This window comes from Equus asinus, chromosome 11, assembly GCF_041296235.1.
Source record: "Equus asinus isolate D_3611 breed Donkey chromosome 11, EquAss-T2T_v2, whole genome shotgun sequence".
In the NCBI taxonomy this organism is placed as follows: Eukaryota; Metazoa; Chordata; class Mammalia; order Perissodactyla; family Equidae; genus Equus; species Equus asinus.
The window spans coordinates 66,763,675-66,781,899 of record NC_091800.1 but is presented as its reverse complement, the minus strand read 5'-3'; the positions used below and the strand labels follow the sequence as shown (position 1 = coordinate 66,781,899).

At 35.5% G+C, this 18,225-nt stretch overlaps 1 protein-coding gene across 3 annotated transcripts in view; it reads right to left on the bottom strand.

The window, feature by feature from the left end:
* Positions 1 to 18,225, bottom strand: part of GPC5 (glypican 5) — a 1,278,940-nt gene that overhangs the window by 352,424 nt on the left and 908,291 nt on the right. The gene's annotated exons all lie outside the window — the stretch shown is intronic.

Genomic DNA, 18,225 nt, shown 5'->3' with positions numbered 1-18,225 from the left:
AGATCAGCCCTGAGCTAACTGCTGTCAATCCTCCTCTTTTTGCTGAGGAAGACTGGCCCTGAACTAACATTCATGCCCATCTTCCTCTACTTTATATGTGAGATGCCTACCTCAGCATGGCTTTTGCCAAGCGGTGCTATGTCCGCACCTGGGATCCCAACCAGTGAACCCCAGGCCACTGAGAAGCAGAACGTGCGCACTTGACCACTGTGCCACTGCCGCCCCGGTAGATCAATTCTTAGTTTTCTGAGGAAACTCCACACTGTTTTCCATAGTGGCTGTACCAGTTTACTCTCCCATCAGTAGTATACTAGGGTTCCCTTCTCCCCACATCCTCTCCAACACCTGATGTTTCCTGTCTTCTTAATTATAGCCATTCTGACTGGAGTGAGGTGATAATCTCATTGTAGTTTTGATTTGCATTGTATGTTGAACATGTTTTCATGTACCTGTTAGCCATCCATATATCTTCTTTGGAAAAATGTATTTTCAGATCTTTTGCCCAGCGTTTAATTGGGTTGTTTTTTTTGCTGTTGCGATGTATGAGCTCTTTGTATATTTTGGATATCAACCCCTTATCCGATATATGGTTTGCAAATGTCTTCTCCCAATTGTTAGGTTGTCTTTTCGTTTTGTTGATGGTTTCCTTTGCTGTGCAGATGGTTTTTAGTTTGGTATAGTCCCATTCTATCACTTAAGAATGTCTCTGTTTCATACCATTAAGTAGCAATCTGCCAGAATTCTATAGCTGGGATGAATGAAGTTTTAATATGGATTCATTCCCTATGCTGAATTATCAATTTTAAAAAGAATTTCTAAAGGCATTTTGAATGAGCAATTCTTATGCCAGAGTAAAGTAGTAAAATTAACAAAATCTAATGATAATCTTCCTTAAGCTCGTTTTACCAATTATGCTGAGTCCAACTCTATGCCCATCAAGATCACTCTAATGTGTTTTTCTGAAAAGCATCTAATAAGTTTTAAAATATATATTGTATTATATATGTAACTAAAGTATTTACTAAGCATTTCCAAAACATTTTAAGGGTTTGAAATTATTTGGACACCATTTAGTTATCCTATATTACTTCAGATGGCTTTTTTTTTTTTTGACATTATGTATCTGATACCTAACCAATTTTTAAAACGACATATAGCTGGCTAACTTTTAAACCAAGTTGGATTTATTGTTGTATACTTTATAAGGACATTCTATTTGGGGAATAATCCTGAAGTGAATCATAAATTTGTTAACACTCTAACTTCCACATATCCTTCCAAAAATACTCAGAGAAAATACATATATATATATATATGCTCTTCTCTTTAAATAGCAAAATAAATAAAAGCAAATCAATAAAAAATGAAGCTGTTACAAAATAAACTAAGATATATTGACTTTTTAAAATCTTAAAATATTTTTAAAGGTCTCATTCATTTTTAATTTCTTTAAAATAGGACTAAAAGAAATTATTTGCCTAACTTCTCAAATAATGTTTCCTTTTGGAAAAAAATAAGTAAAGCTGCATTTTTTGCAACTACCTCTCTTAATTGCGGCTCAATAGAAGCTGCATCATGGAAATAGATTTTAATTTACTCAAAATGAAATTTGTCCACAAATAATTAGAAAATTGATAAAAAAGAATAATTATGAGTAAATTGATAGAAAATAATTCAAACTGTAATACTCTAAGATAAATCATAGTTAATTGTACATGGAAACCCATTAGCTTCATTTGGATACATAGTTAGATGACTAATTATGTTGAAAATGCAATGGCACTCTTAAACATATATTCACTTCCCCAAGCCCTGGAAAGTGGTCTTTTTTTCCTAGAAATCAGAAATCGTTTGTTAAATTTAAAAGATCTTTACTTTTTATACCATTTTTAAACATCTAAGGCAGTAATATGCAAAATTACTTAACCATATCAAAAAATCTTTTGCTTTACTTTCAAAAGTATATAATTTCACTCTTTGCAGGACACATGTCATTTGAGACTTGTCAAGAATTGGATTTACCCTTACTGTTTAGGGTTTTTTCATTCCCATATGATGAAACCAACTTTTTTGTTTTTAGCTATCCTTATTCCCACAAAAAATACATCGCTGCCCCCCCAAAAAACCTTCTATTCTTATTGCATTCTAGTTTCTTCTCTGTTTAGATTTAGGTTAAATTTTTTACATCTTACGTATACCCTATATTTCTTATTGTAAGTTTCTTAGTAAATGTATGTATCTTCCTTTTCATTTAAAAGGCCAATGATACAGCCTATATTTTATAATCATTACACAGCCCTGAGAGTCACTGGTCACCACTGATAGTACATAATTTCAAAAGTCTTTCATGTATTCCTCCACCCATAGGAATGTATGCCACTCCAGCCTCCTGAAATGGTAAATGCTAAGATCATTGATGCTTTTCTATTTGCTAAATCTATTCATACAATTCAGTCTTTCTTGTCTGGATCTCTGACTTATTGGATCATATTGACCATTTTTCTTCTGGATGCTCCTCTCCACTTTTTTCAGAAGCAAACTGCCTGGTCTCGACTCTACTCTCTTTCAGTGGCTCCTTTCCTCCTCCACCTATCCCTCAATCTAGGAGTTTCTTAGAGTTCAGGAATCCACTCTCCTCTCCTCTCCCTCTACATGCTCTCTAGGGGCCATCCTATATATTACCCTAAGTCTTTTTTATTCAACACTGACTTCTCTTCACAATTAAAGGTTCATCTTTCTGGCTTGTCTGGTTTATATTGCCACTTGGTTTGTTATATCAGCTACTCATATTAAATGAGTACTAATTATAATTTGGGGTACTGCCTTTTAAAACTGCCACTTTCTTATCCATATTGTTTCCTAAGCTGGAAACATCAATCATTCCAGTAGACTGATATAACGGAGAGCAAATATTGAGTCTTATTCATTTCTGTACATTCAGTAGCTGGAACAATGCTGACACAAAAAGGTTGCTCAGTAAATATTTTTGAATAAATAATTTTCTCCTTTCCCTTGTTTCTCACATCCAACAGACTCTATTGATTTCTGCAGCTTAAGTTTGAATACAAGAACTGTGTCATCTCAAACATCTACATATCTAAATAACTTATACCCCTCTTCCAGACAATACCTAGTACACATTCATTCCTCCTAAACCTGTACATAGAATTGAAAATGTGTAATTCCAATCTCAGCATCCTTCTAATTTTCACGATTTGTCACACCTTTGGACCTCATTTCCTTTCTTACCAACTTTGAACCACAGGGTAAATCAACTGAACTCCATTAGTACCTTCAAGTCTTCTTCTCTATTTATTTTACTCCCACCCCAGCAAAAAGCCACATGTATGTTCCTATATCCAGTAGCTGAGTATCAATGGAAAACAATATGAATCCATAGATATATGGTTTCTAATCTCAGTTGGGCCCTCAACCTTGATCAGCAGTACTTTCCTTTGCAACTGATCAGCTTTCCACAGTCTTCAGAGATTGTTGCGATCTGCTACCTTTCTCCTCATCCCTCCCTTCCTCCCTCACCAAGAGATGATCATCTTTACTCATTATTTTAGAAATTTGAGGCCACTGGGCAAGAAACCCACCAACACTTCCTATCTTTGCCACCCACATGTTGCCATTTGTGGATATTTTGGTGCAGATTTTCCTCCAGTCTCCAAGGGCAGGTTGTGCTCAATGCCAACCTGTCCATGATAGTTTCAATCCTGGCCATTCCCAAATCCTCTTGCACTTTGCTTTATCAGTCATTTGTCTCTCTTGAGTCTTTAGTCTCTCTTTCTACTGATTCTTTCCCCTTAAATCAAATTATGCTCACCATCCTCAGTATCTGCCTCTCTTGCTAAATCTGCTACTGTGCTTGGAACTTTAATGCTGGGTGTTCCGAGATTTCCATTCGAACTTTGATGCTTCAATTAGGTAATTTTGCTTCTTACCTATAATTTATATTTATATAAATATGTAATTTATATTCCTGCTCTTCTTTCACCTCACCCCAAACTTGCTCATTCTCTCTGTTCCTTTTCCCATTTGTCATCTCCATTCTCCAGCCAATGGTTGAAGACAGAAATTTTGTGACAATGATTCACTGCTACCTTTTCCTTAAAAGACTTCTGGAAGATTTTAATATCACTTCTTTTCTTATGACCATCCTTGTCTATCATTTCGAAGAACCCTATATTCAGGTTGTACTACTGAATAAAAACATTTTTGATAGCGGCATGGAAAATTTTGACACCTAAAGGCAATTAATTTGTATTTTGTTTAACATCCTAGTGATCTTCTAAACATTACGGATCCTGTGACAGATACACAGCTAGCTCTCAGATACAGACTTCCTTGGTATAAATTATTGCAAAATCTTTCTTACAGTGCCCTGTATAGAGAGACTACATTGTATTTTTATATTCCTCTCAAGTTTGCTATTTCTTAAACCCCAAGATGTCTACCTGAATCTGCCACATAGCAAGAAAGAGTGAGGTTACCCAATAGAGGAGAGTTGGACATTATCTTATAAATTTGGAGTTTTAAGAAGGATTATTGTTGATCTTTCAGTAGATAGCTAGTGCTTTGTATGCATCAAGCCTATACAAATATATTCATTTTGATTCCATCATTGCCTTTAGCAACCATTCGAGACTGGTATTTTTAATTTTCTTTATTTATCTTGAGAATATTGCACTTCACTCTATACACTCCTACCAACCAAATGTTGTGTTTATTTTGTGTGCCAAAGACTATTGTTTTTTGCCTTTTATATAATGTGTATTAATTCAAATACTTCACATAGCTACTAAGTGTGTGGTCCTGACCACCTCTAGCCCACTTGCCTTAACGTTTCTCCTGACCTCTTCCTTTTTCCGTCTACCACTGGCTCCACATCTGTTCACAATCATTCTTTGTTATACACGGTTTCCGATTCAATCAATTCCTGTGTGCCAGCTCCTTTAAGAAATAAGCCTCTTTCAGGAGCTTTCTCATTTAAAACACTATGAAGCTCCTCTCCCTTCTAGGGGGATAAGCACTCTCCTTCTTCCAGAAGCTTGAACTCCCTCCAGTTCATAGCTGAATCCTGAGAGTACTGACTACTTACTCCTAGCAGAAGACTATCACAGTGGGCTATTTATTCTATTCCCCTTTTTTTATTCATTTTCTTTTTCTATGTCTTGTCATTTTGATGTCAACTAAACTCAATACATTGCATCCCTTATGGGGGTCCCCCAGATTTAAACCCAGTTTTCTATCTTCTTCCACATTCTCTTTTGTAAAAATACTTATTTCCCCGATCCAACAATGCGCTATCCCTCCACTCCTCCTCTCCTCGGAAAGCACTCCATTGTGCTGTCTGGTACCCATGGCTCATGGTAAACAAATTCCTCTACAGTGTCAAACTTTTCTCTGAACATTCTTTCAACTCTTCCTCTTAACTGGAAACCTGCTCTCCAAGAGAATATTAATTATGAAATAAATATTACTGAAAAAGAAATTCCTTAGGTTTCATTTATTCCCAAATCCACTTCAGTTTAGATTGTACCCACACTTTACCACTGAATCTTACTTTGTCAAAGTCACCAATGAGTCCCTTGTCGCTAAATTCTTTCCACTTATTAATCTTCTTTTTTTTTAGGATTTTCCTATAGGATTTGAAAACACTGGCTACTCTCTCAAAATTTGGACATTTTTGAAATTCTATTTCTTTGCCCTGATTAACAGCAAGTGTCCTGATTCTTCTTTATCTAGTATCCTTTAGGTGTTCTCTTCTTTGAGCCATTTCCTAAGCATTAGCGGATCTGGGGATTATGTCATAGATTCTCTTCTCTTCTCTTGCTACACACCCTCCCTAGAGAAGAGCTTTCACTCTGGTGACTGTAATTAACTGTAGGTACCCAAATTTGTCAGGTGTATATCTCCAGCTAGATCTTTCATTTGAGCTCTAGAGGAGTATATCCAACTGTACAATAAACATCTAGATTTGGCTATCATAAAAGAACTTCAAACTGTTCATGTTCAATATTGAGATACTTATCCTTTCCCTATGCTTGCTTTTGCTCCAAGGTTTCTTATTACAGAAAACCGTCCATCATCTTCCTAGTGGGTCAAGCCAGAAACCTGAGCATCATTCTTGACTTCCTCTCCCTCTCACACCTATATCTATTTAACTACCAATTCTTTTTGGATCCACTTCCCAAATTCCCTCAATATATCCATTTACAGACATACTTTGATGTCACTAACATGGTCCCAGTAACCATTATCTCCCATCCAGAATATATCTCATGGTCCTATAACTGGTCTCACTGTATCAAATGTTATACCTCATAGAGCTGTTTTGGATACTTCAGCCAGGAGGACCTTTCTAAAACACAACATTTGATCAGGTAGCACCACTGATTAAAAGACTTAAATATTTTCCCTTTTCTCTCCTCTCTCCCAGTGCTAGCCATCCCTTGACCACTCTCTCCTCTGTGAACATTGAAAACTAATGTCATCCATGCTTAAGTTCAACTTCTTTCAAGACACGCCACGTGATATTGTTTCCTTTGAACACTATTCCACTCTCTCACCCTACAATGGTCTTCATTTACTGGGTAAATTTTAATATTTCCTCCAGGACATAGCTTACATGACTGGTTTGGTTGTTGCATTTACATGCTGATATGTACATTAAGCTTCCTTATACAGCTCATACTTTATTTTATATCCCCTTTATTGAAGTTTAAGATTTGTAAAAGTGGGGAGTGAGTCTGTTTTGGTAATTATTTTATTCCCAGCACTTAGTACCTGTGGTAGGCAGAATTCTAAGAATGACCCCCAATGACCCCATGCCTCTGTATAATCTCCACCCCTTGAGAGTGGGTGGAATCTACAAATATATGATATCATTCCCATGATTATGTTACATTATGTGATAGAATGAATTTTCACATATGTAATTAAGGTTAATAATCAGTTGACTTTAGGTTAATCCCAAGGGGGATTATCCATATGGGCTCACTGTAATCCCACGAGCCCTTTAAAAGCAGAGAGTTTTCTCTGGATTGTAGTGGGAAAGAGAGAGAAAGTCAGAGAGCTTGAAAGCATGAAATGGATTCCAGGCAATTCTGCCCACAACCTGAAGGAAGTTGAGAAGTGGATTTCTCCCAATAACCTATGAATAAGAGCGCCATCTGACTGATACCTTGATTTCAGCCTGTGAGACCCTGAGCAGACAACCCAGTTGAGTCCACTTGGACTTCCAACCTAAAGAACTATGAGATAATAAATGTGTGTTTTTTTATGCCATTAAGTTTGTGCTGATCAGTTACAGCAGCAATAGAAAACTAATACAGCACACATCCTGAAACATAGTTGGAGCTCAATAAATGTTTACAGAAGGATTGAATTTAATACAACTTTAGGAATACAATAAAAACTCAACTTTTTTGTTCTTTGAATACAATTTTTTTCTTTCAAAGGTGTTAAACATATATTATTTTAAAGTTAATAATGGATTCATTTTTTTAGGTTGATTGGTTTGATGTTGCCTGGGTAATTTAAAGAGCATCTCTAGGCCAAGAGATTCTCAGTATTAACCTACATTTAACAAGTCTATTATAAGAGAATATATAATGCACCCATCAAAGATCTAAATAAAGACTCGATATCAGCAGTATTATTAGTAATTCAATGAAAGATCTAGCGCTCAATGCTTGTCATTGTTTGAAAAGGGTTGGTTCTATTGACGTCTTTGTCTCCCACATACATCCCTGGGTGACTGTCTTAGTGTTTTTGTTTTGACTTGCCATTTTTTCCAGAGGCAACTCTTAATCTATGTCAGAGCAACGTAGGATGTCTGCTTATTCAAACCAAATCTTCAAACCATCTGCTTTTCTGGGATTGTGGCTTGGTTGCCGGTATTTTTTTCTCTTTCAGTCTTAGTCTCTTAAGAAAACATTCCCTACCATAAGAAGGAAACGAAAGCTACAGAATCCTATCCTGTCTTTGTTCATATTTTCCCTTTAAATAATTAAGGTTATTTAGAGAATCTTTTAAAAGAAAACCCAGATGAACCTTTGAACCATTGTGTTGATTCATTTAGATTTTTATTCAAAACTTTGGGTCAGGCATAGTGCTGGGCACTTGGAATAAAAGGATAATTAGTCACAGTGAAAATTATATGTTGAATAATCTCATACAAAACTGATCTTAATGCAAAATAAAGTAGCAGATATTACATCAACCTAATGATATAAACTAAATACTAATAGGTCAAAAGTTCTTTGTGATGAGTGGTTTGAGCAGAAAAACATTTCAAAAAGAATGTGAGTAGAATTTTCCCAGGTGGAAACTTATGGAAAAGTAATCTATAAATTAAGATATAGAATTGCAAATTATATTTGGGAAGGGTGAGTAATGCACCTTAAGGGTCATGTAGACTGGAATGAAGGGAGCAGCAAGAGATGAAATTGGAAAAGACGCATCAAGAACTGTAAAGAGAGGCTGGCCTGGTGGTGCAGTGGTTAAGTTCACGCATTCTGCTTCAGCGGCCCGGGGTCTGCCAGATCGGTCCCAGGCGTGGACCTATGCACCGCTTATCAAGTCATGCTGTGGCAGGCGTCCCACATATAAAGTGGGTGTTAGTTCAGGTCCAATTTTCCTCATCGAAAAGAGGAGGTTTGATGGTGGATGTTAGCTCAGGGCTAATCTGCCTCAAAAGAAAAATAAAATAAAATAAAAAAAGACCTGCAAAGAGCCTGAGACTTCATCTATTGCAAGCTAACAAATTAGCCTTCCCGGGTTTCAAGGATGATGCCTGTACATACAAAACTGCTGAGTCAGCTACAATGAAAGAAAGGGATTTTTCTTCCCAGAAATACAATATGAATGACCAATCCTGTTACAGCTGCAAAGATACATATTTATTTACACACACAAAAAATACACTCATATACTGGATTGTGTAAAATATGAGATAGACTTTTCCAAATAGCCCCAGGAGTTTAAGCAGCACAGGGAATACATATTTCAACTGGTATCACAAACAAAATAAGTCCTTAAAACAAAACTAAAATTGGAGCCACTTTTCCATCAACATTCAGGGATGATATAGTGATTAGAATCTTACTTGACAGATGGTATCCCAAGGCCAGAAAGAATCACTATAATATCAAAATAATGACAGAATATTCACTACAATCAATTTAATCAATTGGTTGCTCCTACCTTTATAAGGTAAAAAATTCATTAAAAAATATAAATACTCAGTTAAATGGATTTCTTAAATTCGGGACCGTTGACGGTTCCTTCATGTACTTTCAGCAAATGAAGAGCTATATTATAAAGACACCAAATACAAATCCCAAGTTATTTCTTACTGAATTAAATGTCTTAAATGCCTTGAATGCATTCTGCCAAGTTCGATCTATTTCTAAATTTCGTGTTTAGTTATTATTTTAACCAAATATGCATGGTCTTCCCTGATTTTCCTGTGTTCATGAGCATACACTCCCACACATATAGTCATAAATATGGTTGGCTGACCAAAATAATGACATTTTAATCTTTGCTCTTTTTCATTCCTGTATGATCAATTCCCAGTGATGACTTTTTTCTTTTTGCACATATATATCCCTCCCCATAGTTTGCTTGTGATTCAATTCCCTTTTCAGACATTTCTAACTTTGTCTTTATAAACCCTTTCTTCACATCACATTTCCAACAGGATGTCAGTCCTTTTTAACATTCTCCAATGAGTGCATTTTGTTCTTGCCCAGAACAGAATCAGCTTCTCTCTTTGACAAAAAGTTTCGGTTTCTTTCTGACATTTTCAATCTTTTTTCAGGCTTTTCACATTTTTGAGAAATTTTCCATAGAAGTTATATGCTTTAATCCTCCCCCTCCCAGATTGACAAAATATATGTATTTCTACATTTAATACTGTCATACACTTTGTGTCTTGATTCATGGCCTGTACCCACTATCAAAATAAGTCATAATAAAAATACTGGGATACTTTAATATGTATTATTTGCTTTTCTCCAAAATTTAATTGGAAAAATTTAGTTTAATGCTAATATTGATAGTGAAAACACATTGTATTTGTTTGTATATAGTTAATATGATCTCCTTAAAGGAAAATGCACTGGTTTCCTCTATGGAGACCCAGTTCTGATCCTGACTCAGATTAAACAAATGTGATCTTGAGTAAAGTATTTCATATCTCTGGACCATAGTTTTATCATTTCTAAATAACAGACTTGATATCCCTAGAGAAATCTCTTAACTTTAATTTTTTTATCATACTACAAAGGTATTTTATCATGAAGATATTTACACTGAATGGTTTTCAACCTCTACAGTAGCAAATTTAGGCTCTAATGGGATTATTTAAAGTACCATTTTGTCTTCATATCAACAGATAAAACAAATTAATAGGATCTTAAAAAAAAGGTTATCCTGAGCATACACCATCTTCCCAAAATTTTTCCATTATGGCTTCAGAAAATGTATTTTTCTCTTATCCAAGATAGGTAAATCTTTCCTCTTCCAGTAAATAGGACCATAACTGATTGATAAAACCTTTTCCTAAAGAAAGTCAATTTCTCTTGCAAGGGAGCTTGGGAAATCATTTGATTATCACTTCCTCTACTTTACCCATCAAGAAAAGAAAGTCATTTCCTAGAGGTAGTTACACTGGTCTAAATCCCTGTTATCAACCAGAACTAATTTTATGGTATACACTAGAAATATGTTGCCCAAAAAGAATCACCTCAGTATAGTTATTCTGCATTAAAAGTAGAATTTTCTGCGGTACTGCATTAAAGTGCATTGAACACTCACTCATTAAATACAAATTTTAATCTGTGTATCTGGTCACCAATGACAAATTTTTAGAAATATATTTTAAAATCTTTATGTGATGATAATATTTTTCAGTTGACTTTCAAAAACGAAAGCCAAATGATGCTAGTTTCAACTAACATGGAACTCTGTAATGGTTTATAAATACGAAAGCCTACATTGGTTTAGAGAAATATCTTAATTGCATGTTAAGTAACTATATCATTTAATATCAAGAATTTGGATATGAAAACTACCACACATATAATATACAATGCATGTATTACATTCGTAATATAATTTTATTGCAATTTGAAAATAAAACTATGATCAAAGTTGCATAAAAGATAATCAATAAAGATTTCTGCAAGTTTAGCTTCAAGCACGATCATATGCAGCATAAATGTGGTATAAATACTGAAGCTTTGGTCAACCTGAAATAGAAATCAGAAGAACTAGATCCTAATCTTGCCTTTGCTGTTAAATCATCATGTCACCTTTACATTATTTTCACCCCTACTAGGACAAATATTTTTTCTCATTGATAACATAGGCAGGATCTCTAAAGCTGATTTAAAACTTAGAATTGGGTTTTAGTTAAAAGTTTTAGGTTAGAAAGCCAACGTTTCCTTAAATTATTATCTGATTTCATGCCATCTACATTTTCACAAACTGCTAACTAATCTTGATCATTTAGTATAGTGAGAAAATTCTTCTGGCTTTCAAAATCTAATTGAAACCCAATGTCTCCTAAAACAGTTCTTACAAAGTTTCCTTTGTGATGCATTTATACTGGGACAGCACTCATCTGATAAAAAATACTTTACATAGGAAAATTATCCAAAGATGGCATGTCCATGAAAATAATATCAAGCAAATTATTGGTCACTAAAATCAGGAATATTTTCTGTTTCACACCTTGAAGATTATCCAAAAAAATTCTTCCTCTTATAACTTTTATTATAAGAGTTAGTCTTAACTAGCAGTAAACAAGATATTAAAACTGTAATAAAAAATTGTAATAAATATCAGGGAGGATACAGAAGTCGAGAATATATCTCCAAAACTGATACTCAGCAAAATTGATAATATTTGTCTCATAAATAATAGATCATATTTTAAAAAATGGCCACGTGCACTTCTTAGAATGGGATGTCTACATTCCTCTCAGTGAGAATGGGGTCTATGTTTCCTCCCCTTGAATTTGGCCTGGCCTGAGATTACAGCTTTGTGATTTCTGAGGCAAGTTCATAAAAGGTGATTCAGCTGGAGCCTAGAGCTCTGGGGGATGTTATCTTGGAAGCCGAGCACCAAGCCACGAGGAAGCACAGAGACCACTTGGTGAGACCACACAGCAGTATTTCAGCTAGCAACCATAACCAAGACTAATAAACAACCTCCAGAGTTGTGAGTGAGCATGCTTTCAAATGTCCAGTCTCCAGCCATTTACTCACTTTCAGCCCTCAGGTCTTCCCTGTCGAGGTACCAGACATCATAGAACATCATTGTTTCCTGTGTTCTGTCTAAATTGTAACTCACAGAATCCATGAGCATGCTAAAATATTCATTGTTTTATGCCACTATGCTTGGAGTGTTTTGTTATGCAGCAATGGGTAATTAGAGCACATTATAATAGACAGACTTTTTCCTCTGACTACCAAGTGGAGTATGGATTTGTGATCATTCCACTTTAGGCGATTAATAATAAACAGCTTTTTTCTCAGGTTAAAGGAACGTCAAGTTATACTGCTGACCTCCCCACATGATTAATGCCTTTCTGCCTATTCATTGAAGTACAAATTATATTCATTAAAGCACCATTTTATATAAATTATTAACTTTCCTCAAAACATAATGTATTGATAATAGTAAATTGATCTGCTTTCTCAAACGTAATCCTGCCGTCTGTCACAGGCTGCATCAGCAATGACCAATAAAGATTCCTTCATATTTGCCTTGGTTTTCATGTTGTCTATGTCCAATCCATGTAAAACACCAACTGCTACTCAAGACTCTCAAGGAAATACTTTGTTGTGTGTCATATCCTTGATACTTTCCTTTGTGCCTCATCCAGATATTTCAGTGTCTGAATTCTCCCACGTCTATTTGACACAACGGAACCAGTTCCCTCTTCATCCCAGTGTTGGGTCAAGTGAGTCTATCTGTCCATCCCATTTCATATTCTTCCTTCTATTTGAGCTGAGAATTCACGGTTCACAGAGAGGAAGCTTCTACAGCTTCATAAACATCAAAATATCATAAAAATAGCTCTTTGCTATTGAAGAGTAGAAATGAATCAGCAACAGACAAATACAGATGTTCTTTTTCTGTTGAAATACTAAAGAATAATGTATAGATGGAACTGAGTTTTAAGAGTTGACAGAATTTGTTGTAAAAGTAGAAATCAACCTGAAATATCACTGAGATAGGTTAGAACAGGAAAACAATGGCCTGAACAAAAAGAGAATTTTAGCTTCAACATTCATGTGTTTATTTACGGAACTTTAGCCTGTATCAGAAAATAGCAGAGTGTCATCAGCAACCATTAATTATTAAGGGATTTCTAAATTTTTGACATTTGATTAGGTACTATCTCTTCATTGTTTTTAATGCTCACAAGAATGCTGCAATGCAGGTATCAAAATCCTAATTTTCCAGATACGAAAACTGAGGCCTAAAAAAGTCAAGTAGCAATCTAAGATCAAAAGGGTCTTATATTCATTTACATTTAACTCAGAGTTACTGCATTTGTCATTTCAATAGATTTCCTCTTCCCTAGCTAGTACAGTCACAGAAAAATCTCATCCTTTTATTCTTTCAACATCATAGCCATTTTTAAAGCTACTGTCTTCCAGTTTGCTAAGATATTATTCCTAGGAGGTTTATTGAGAAGTGCTATATGCTTAACCAAAGGAAAAAAGTAACATCAGTCTGACCTTGATTGATAATATGGTATGATATGGTATGATTCCTACTTCATTATTTCTTATTTAAGCATGTATGAGTGGATGGGTGGATACGTGTGTGTAGGGATGTGTGTGTGTTTATCAGTGCTTGGTAGACATTCAGTCACTCACCTACCCTTCCTTCTACTTAGCCAGTACTTGCACAATACATTGTCAGTTGAAGGTTATTCTAAGCTACCTTTAAAATACCTTATTCATCACCTGAATCTCAGTTCTTGAAGATCCCTGAAGAAAATCCTACAGCCACACGGACTAGTCATTTTGAATTTTTATCATATTTTTCAAAATTGTCTTCAACACTGCTAGATAGAATGGCTACACATCCCTTTTACTTTTACTCTCTAATTTTACAAGATGTGTATTTCATATCTTTACCTTTCTCCTCCAATCTGTACTTGGCTGATCCTTGAGAACTCTATTCACGTGCAGCTTGTTTTTGGAGACACACCTCATGTTCATTACTACCTAGAGGTATGTCGTTCTTCACTGTTTTCAAGCCATTTCTTTCTTCTACTCTTCCCAAATCCCTGCTTCTGTAAGAATACAAGGCATCAGGTATTTCTTCCTTTTTGATGTAATCTATTAACTCTCATTCATTTGTTTCTAATCCATTTATAATCCAAATATAATCCATTATTTTTTTTTGTTTTATTCAACCTTATGCCTATATTAATTATTGAAAACATCACATTCATGTAGAGAATCTGTCTAGCACATTGATCTGTCAGTTCTTGATACTTTCAGCTTCAGCTATCTTTTCCTCCATATCTCATCAGTAACAAACTAATGGTCATCCCCAATAATGATGCTAGCTCTGCCATTATGATCTCAAGCATTCCATCTTCAGATCAATATTTCCTATTTTTCATCTCACATACTATAGGATTCCCACTCACTCAGATCTCATATCTCATTTGAACCTTCATTCCATTAATGCTACCCACAGTTCCACTCTCAGATGATAATCTTACCACCTAACTCATAGAGAAAATAGATGTAATCGTATAAAACAGCCTCTTCTTTCATCCACCACCAATCTGGTCACCTCTATATTCATATATTTTACCTTCACCTCAGGTTATAATGGAAAATGTGTCCCAATTTTCATCGTTGCTCTGAAGCCTATCTCTTATCACCTTCTCAGTGTCTTCAATTTTGTGAATATCCTATTTTTTTCTCCGGCATCATAAATTCCTCCCCTTCTGGGGTGGTTTATTACCATCAGCACACAAACATGTCTTAGTATTAACCATCTTAAAATACTATCCTTTGACTTGTTTTCCACCAGGTCCCACCTGATTTCTTTGACAATCAGCAAATTTCTCAAAATAACAGTCCTTGACATTCTTCTCTACTCTATACATGTTTTGCCAAATGGTCTTACCTAGTCCAAACATTTAAATATCTTCATAATAACTATCAAATATCTAGTTCATCTAGAACATCCTCCCAGGCTGTAGACTAAAAAAAAAAAAAAAATCCAACTCTCTATTTGACAACTTGGAGGCTAATTAACATCATATATTTAACCAAATTCTTGGTTTTCCCTCATATTAAACCTACTTTTCTCCAAATATTTTCTTATGTTGTAAAGGATACCACCAGGTTTCTCAGGCTAAAAACCTAGTGTATAAGCCAGCTCAGGCTACCATAACAAAATATGCAGAGACTGAGTAGCCTAAACAACAGACATTGCTTTTCTCACAGTTCCAGAGACCAGAAGTCCAAAATCCTTGGATTGTATACGGTCACCTACTTGTTATATTCTCACATGGGAGAGGCAGAGAAAGAACTCTCTGCTGTCTGTTCTTATAAGGGTACTAATTCCATCATGAGGATTCCATCCTCATAATCTCATCTAAACCCAATTACATCTCAAAATGTCCATCTCTAAATACCATCACATTGGGCAGTAGAGCTTCAACATATAATTTAGGGGGACACAATTGAGTCCAATATCACCTAGTATATATCATCAATTCCTTCTTTTATGAAACTTCTTACAGTCAATTTACCCACAAATCCAATCACTTGTCACCATCTACTGCCTCAACACAAGTTCAAGCCACATGATTCATCTAGGACACAGCAACAGCCTTCTAAGTAGTGTCCTTTCTATCTTCCAGTTGGGCTGTAAGTCCTCTGCAAACTCAAAGGCCAGTGTCTTGGTCAGGTTGGGCTAGTATAATAAACTACCACATATTGGGTGGTTTATAAACAACAGAAACTTATTTCTCATGCTTCTGGGGCTGGAAATCCAAGATCAGGTGCCAGCACAGTCAGGTTCTGGTAAGAGTCCTCTTCCACTTTGTAGACAACTTCTTATTGTATCCTTACATGGCAGAGAGTGGAGAGCTCTCTGGGGTTCCCTTTATAAGGGAACTAATTCATTCACGATGTCTCCACCCTCAAGACTAATTACCTCCCACAGGACTCACCTCCTAATATCAGAGGTTAGTATTTCAACATGCGAATTTTGGGGGTACATAAACATTTAGTCCATTGCAGTCACAGAGATTTTTTTAGATCCACTCGTGGATCTATGTCCTCTACCTGAAATCCTCCAATAGTTTCCCCAGCAACTCTCCTTTCCATGGCCTCACTTGTCTTTGCTCAGACAGTCTATCTCACCTCATCGCCATCTTCTCCACACTGGCCTTGCTTCTGAAACTCGACTGTATTAATTTGTTCCTATTTCAGAGCCTCTCCATTTGTTATTTAATCTTCTTGAAGTGCCTTTCCTAACGACCCTTGTATGGCTGCCTCATGATTTAGCCCAAATGTTACCTCTTCACAGAGGCTTCTCTGTGATCACCTTGAGCTGAAGAAGCTGCCTCCTTAATGGCCCACACTCAATCACGTTGTCCTCTGTTATTTTCTTCATTGTGGTCATTGTTATCTCAAATCATTCTTTATGTATGTTCATGGGTTTACTGTTTGTATTCACCCATTAGAATGGAACCTCTTTGAGAGCAGGAATGTTGTCTTTCTCACCATTTCATAACTAACATCTTGCACTGTGCCTGCACATAGGAAGTCACTAATAAATATTTGCTGACCAGTTGATGCTTTGTAGTTTACACATATGAGGATCATCTAAAATGCAGAGTCTCAGAACATCAGTAGAATTTGATTGGTTTGGGGGAGAGAATTAAAACAGTATATAAATTATGCTTTTACCAGACACCTATTGCACAGTACTAGTTGGCATCAAAACCCACTAATTTAGAAATATTTTATATTTGACCTCTGATGCTTTGCTTCCCACACTAGAAGTCACCATTTACTGTTAGAACTAATTTTTGCATTCACATGCCTGCAAAAACAAATCCAAAGCCATATAATTTATCTAAAATGATTTTTTGTATAAACTTAATGCTGTCTATTGCTGATGACTGCTTTACTCTTATGATTTAGGATTCCATTATCCTTCACACACTCATAGACTCTCTCATGAAGTTTGTTACACCCATTACCAGCTATTTTCAGCAGGCTTTTAAGAAACTCCTCTAAAAGGCCACCATTCCTGTTGTTTGGATTTTTCTTAATTTTTATTACCTTCCTAATTCAGTGATTCTTTTATTCCCTTGCTTTAATGTGGGTAAGAACCACCTGGGCTGTTAAGAGAAGGGGCACATAAACGTGATGAAAATGTAGATTGTGCCCCAACCCCACCCTGGCTCAGAAATCTACGTTTTAAGTAAAAACATCAGATGGTTGCAATGCAGGTAATGTTGCATTTAATTCTCAAATACATTCTGTAAGATCAATTCTTTGAAGAGTTATCCTTTCTTAGTGGATGGTGGCATAACAACAATTTGTTGGGAGCCAGTATCTTTAAAAATAACCTTTCCCCCAATAATATAATGAATGCATGTTGTTTTAGAAAATTCAGAAAGTACTGGATAATATATAAATGACAAATATCACTTATAATCCATGGTCATAGGTAACCACTGGTAACTGGAGCACATAACACATTTGTTAATATTAATGCTTTTCCATTCTTCTAAGCACATATTACATGTCAGGCATTCTACAGAGGATACGTATGTGAGCTAGATAGAAAATATCCCTGTTCTCATGGAGCTATATAAATACTTTTTAAAAAATTGGTAGTATGTCATCAATAATTCTTATTGGTTACAAAATATTTCATTGCATAAATGGACCACAACTTTTAATACTATCCTTCTAGTGTTCAATATTTAAGATGCATAATAGAAATCTTTGTGTATAAATGTTCATCCAAATTTTAGAACATTTTCAAATGATACCTTCTCAAAAGTGCAATTTCCAGAACAATGAATAGAAAACACAGGGCAATTGGTTTATTAAAAAGATGCTGCCAATTTTCACTCCCAGAGGCAATGGTCTCAAGTAGGTCTCATTTCCCTCTAGGGGAAAGTGAACATTTTAATTTTCAAAA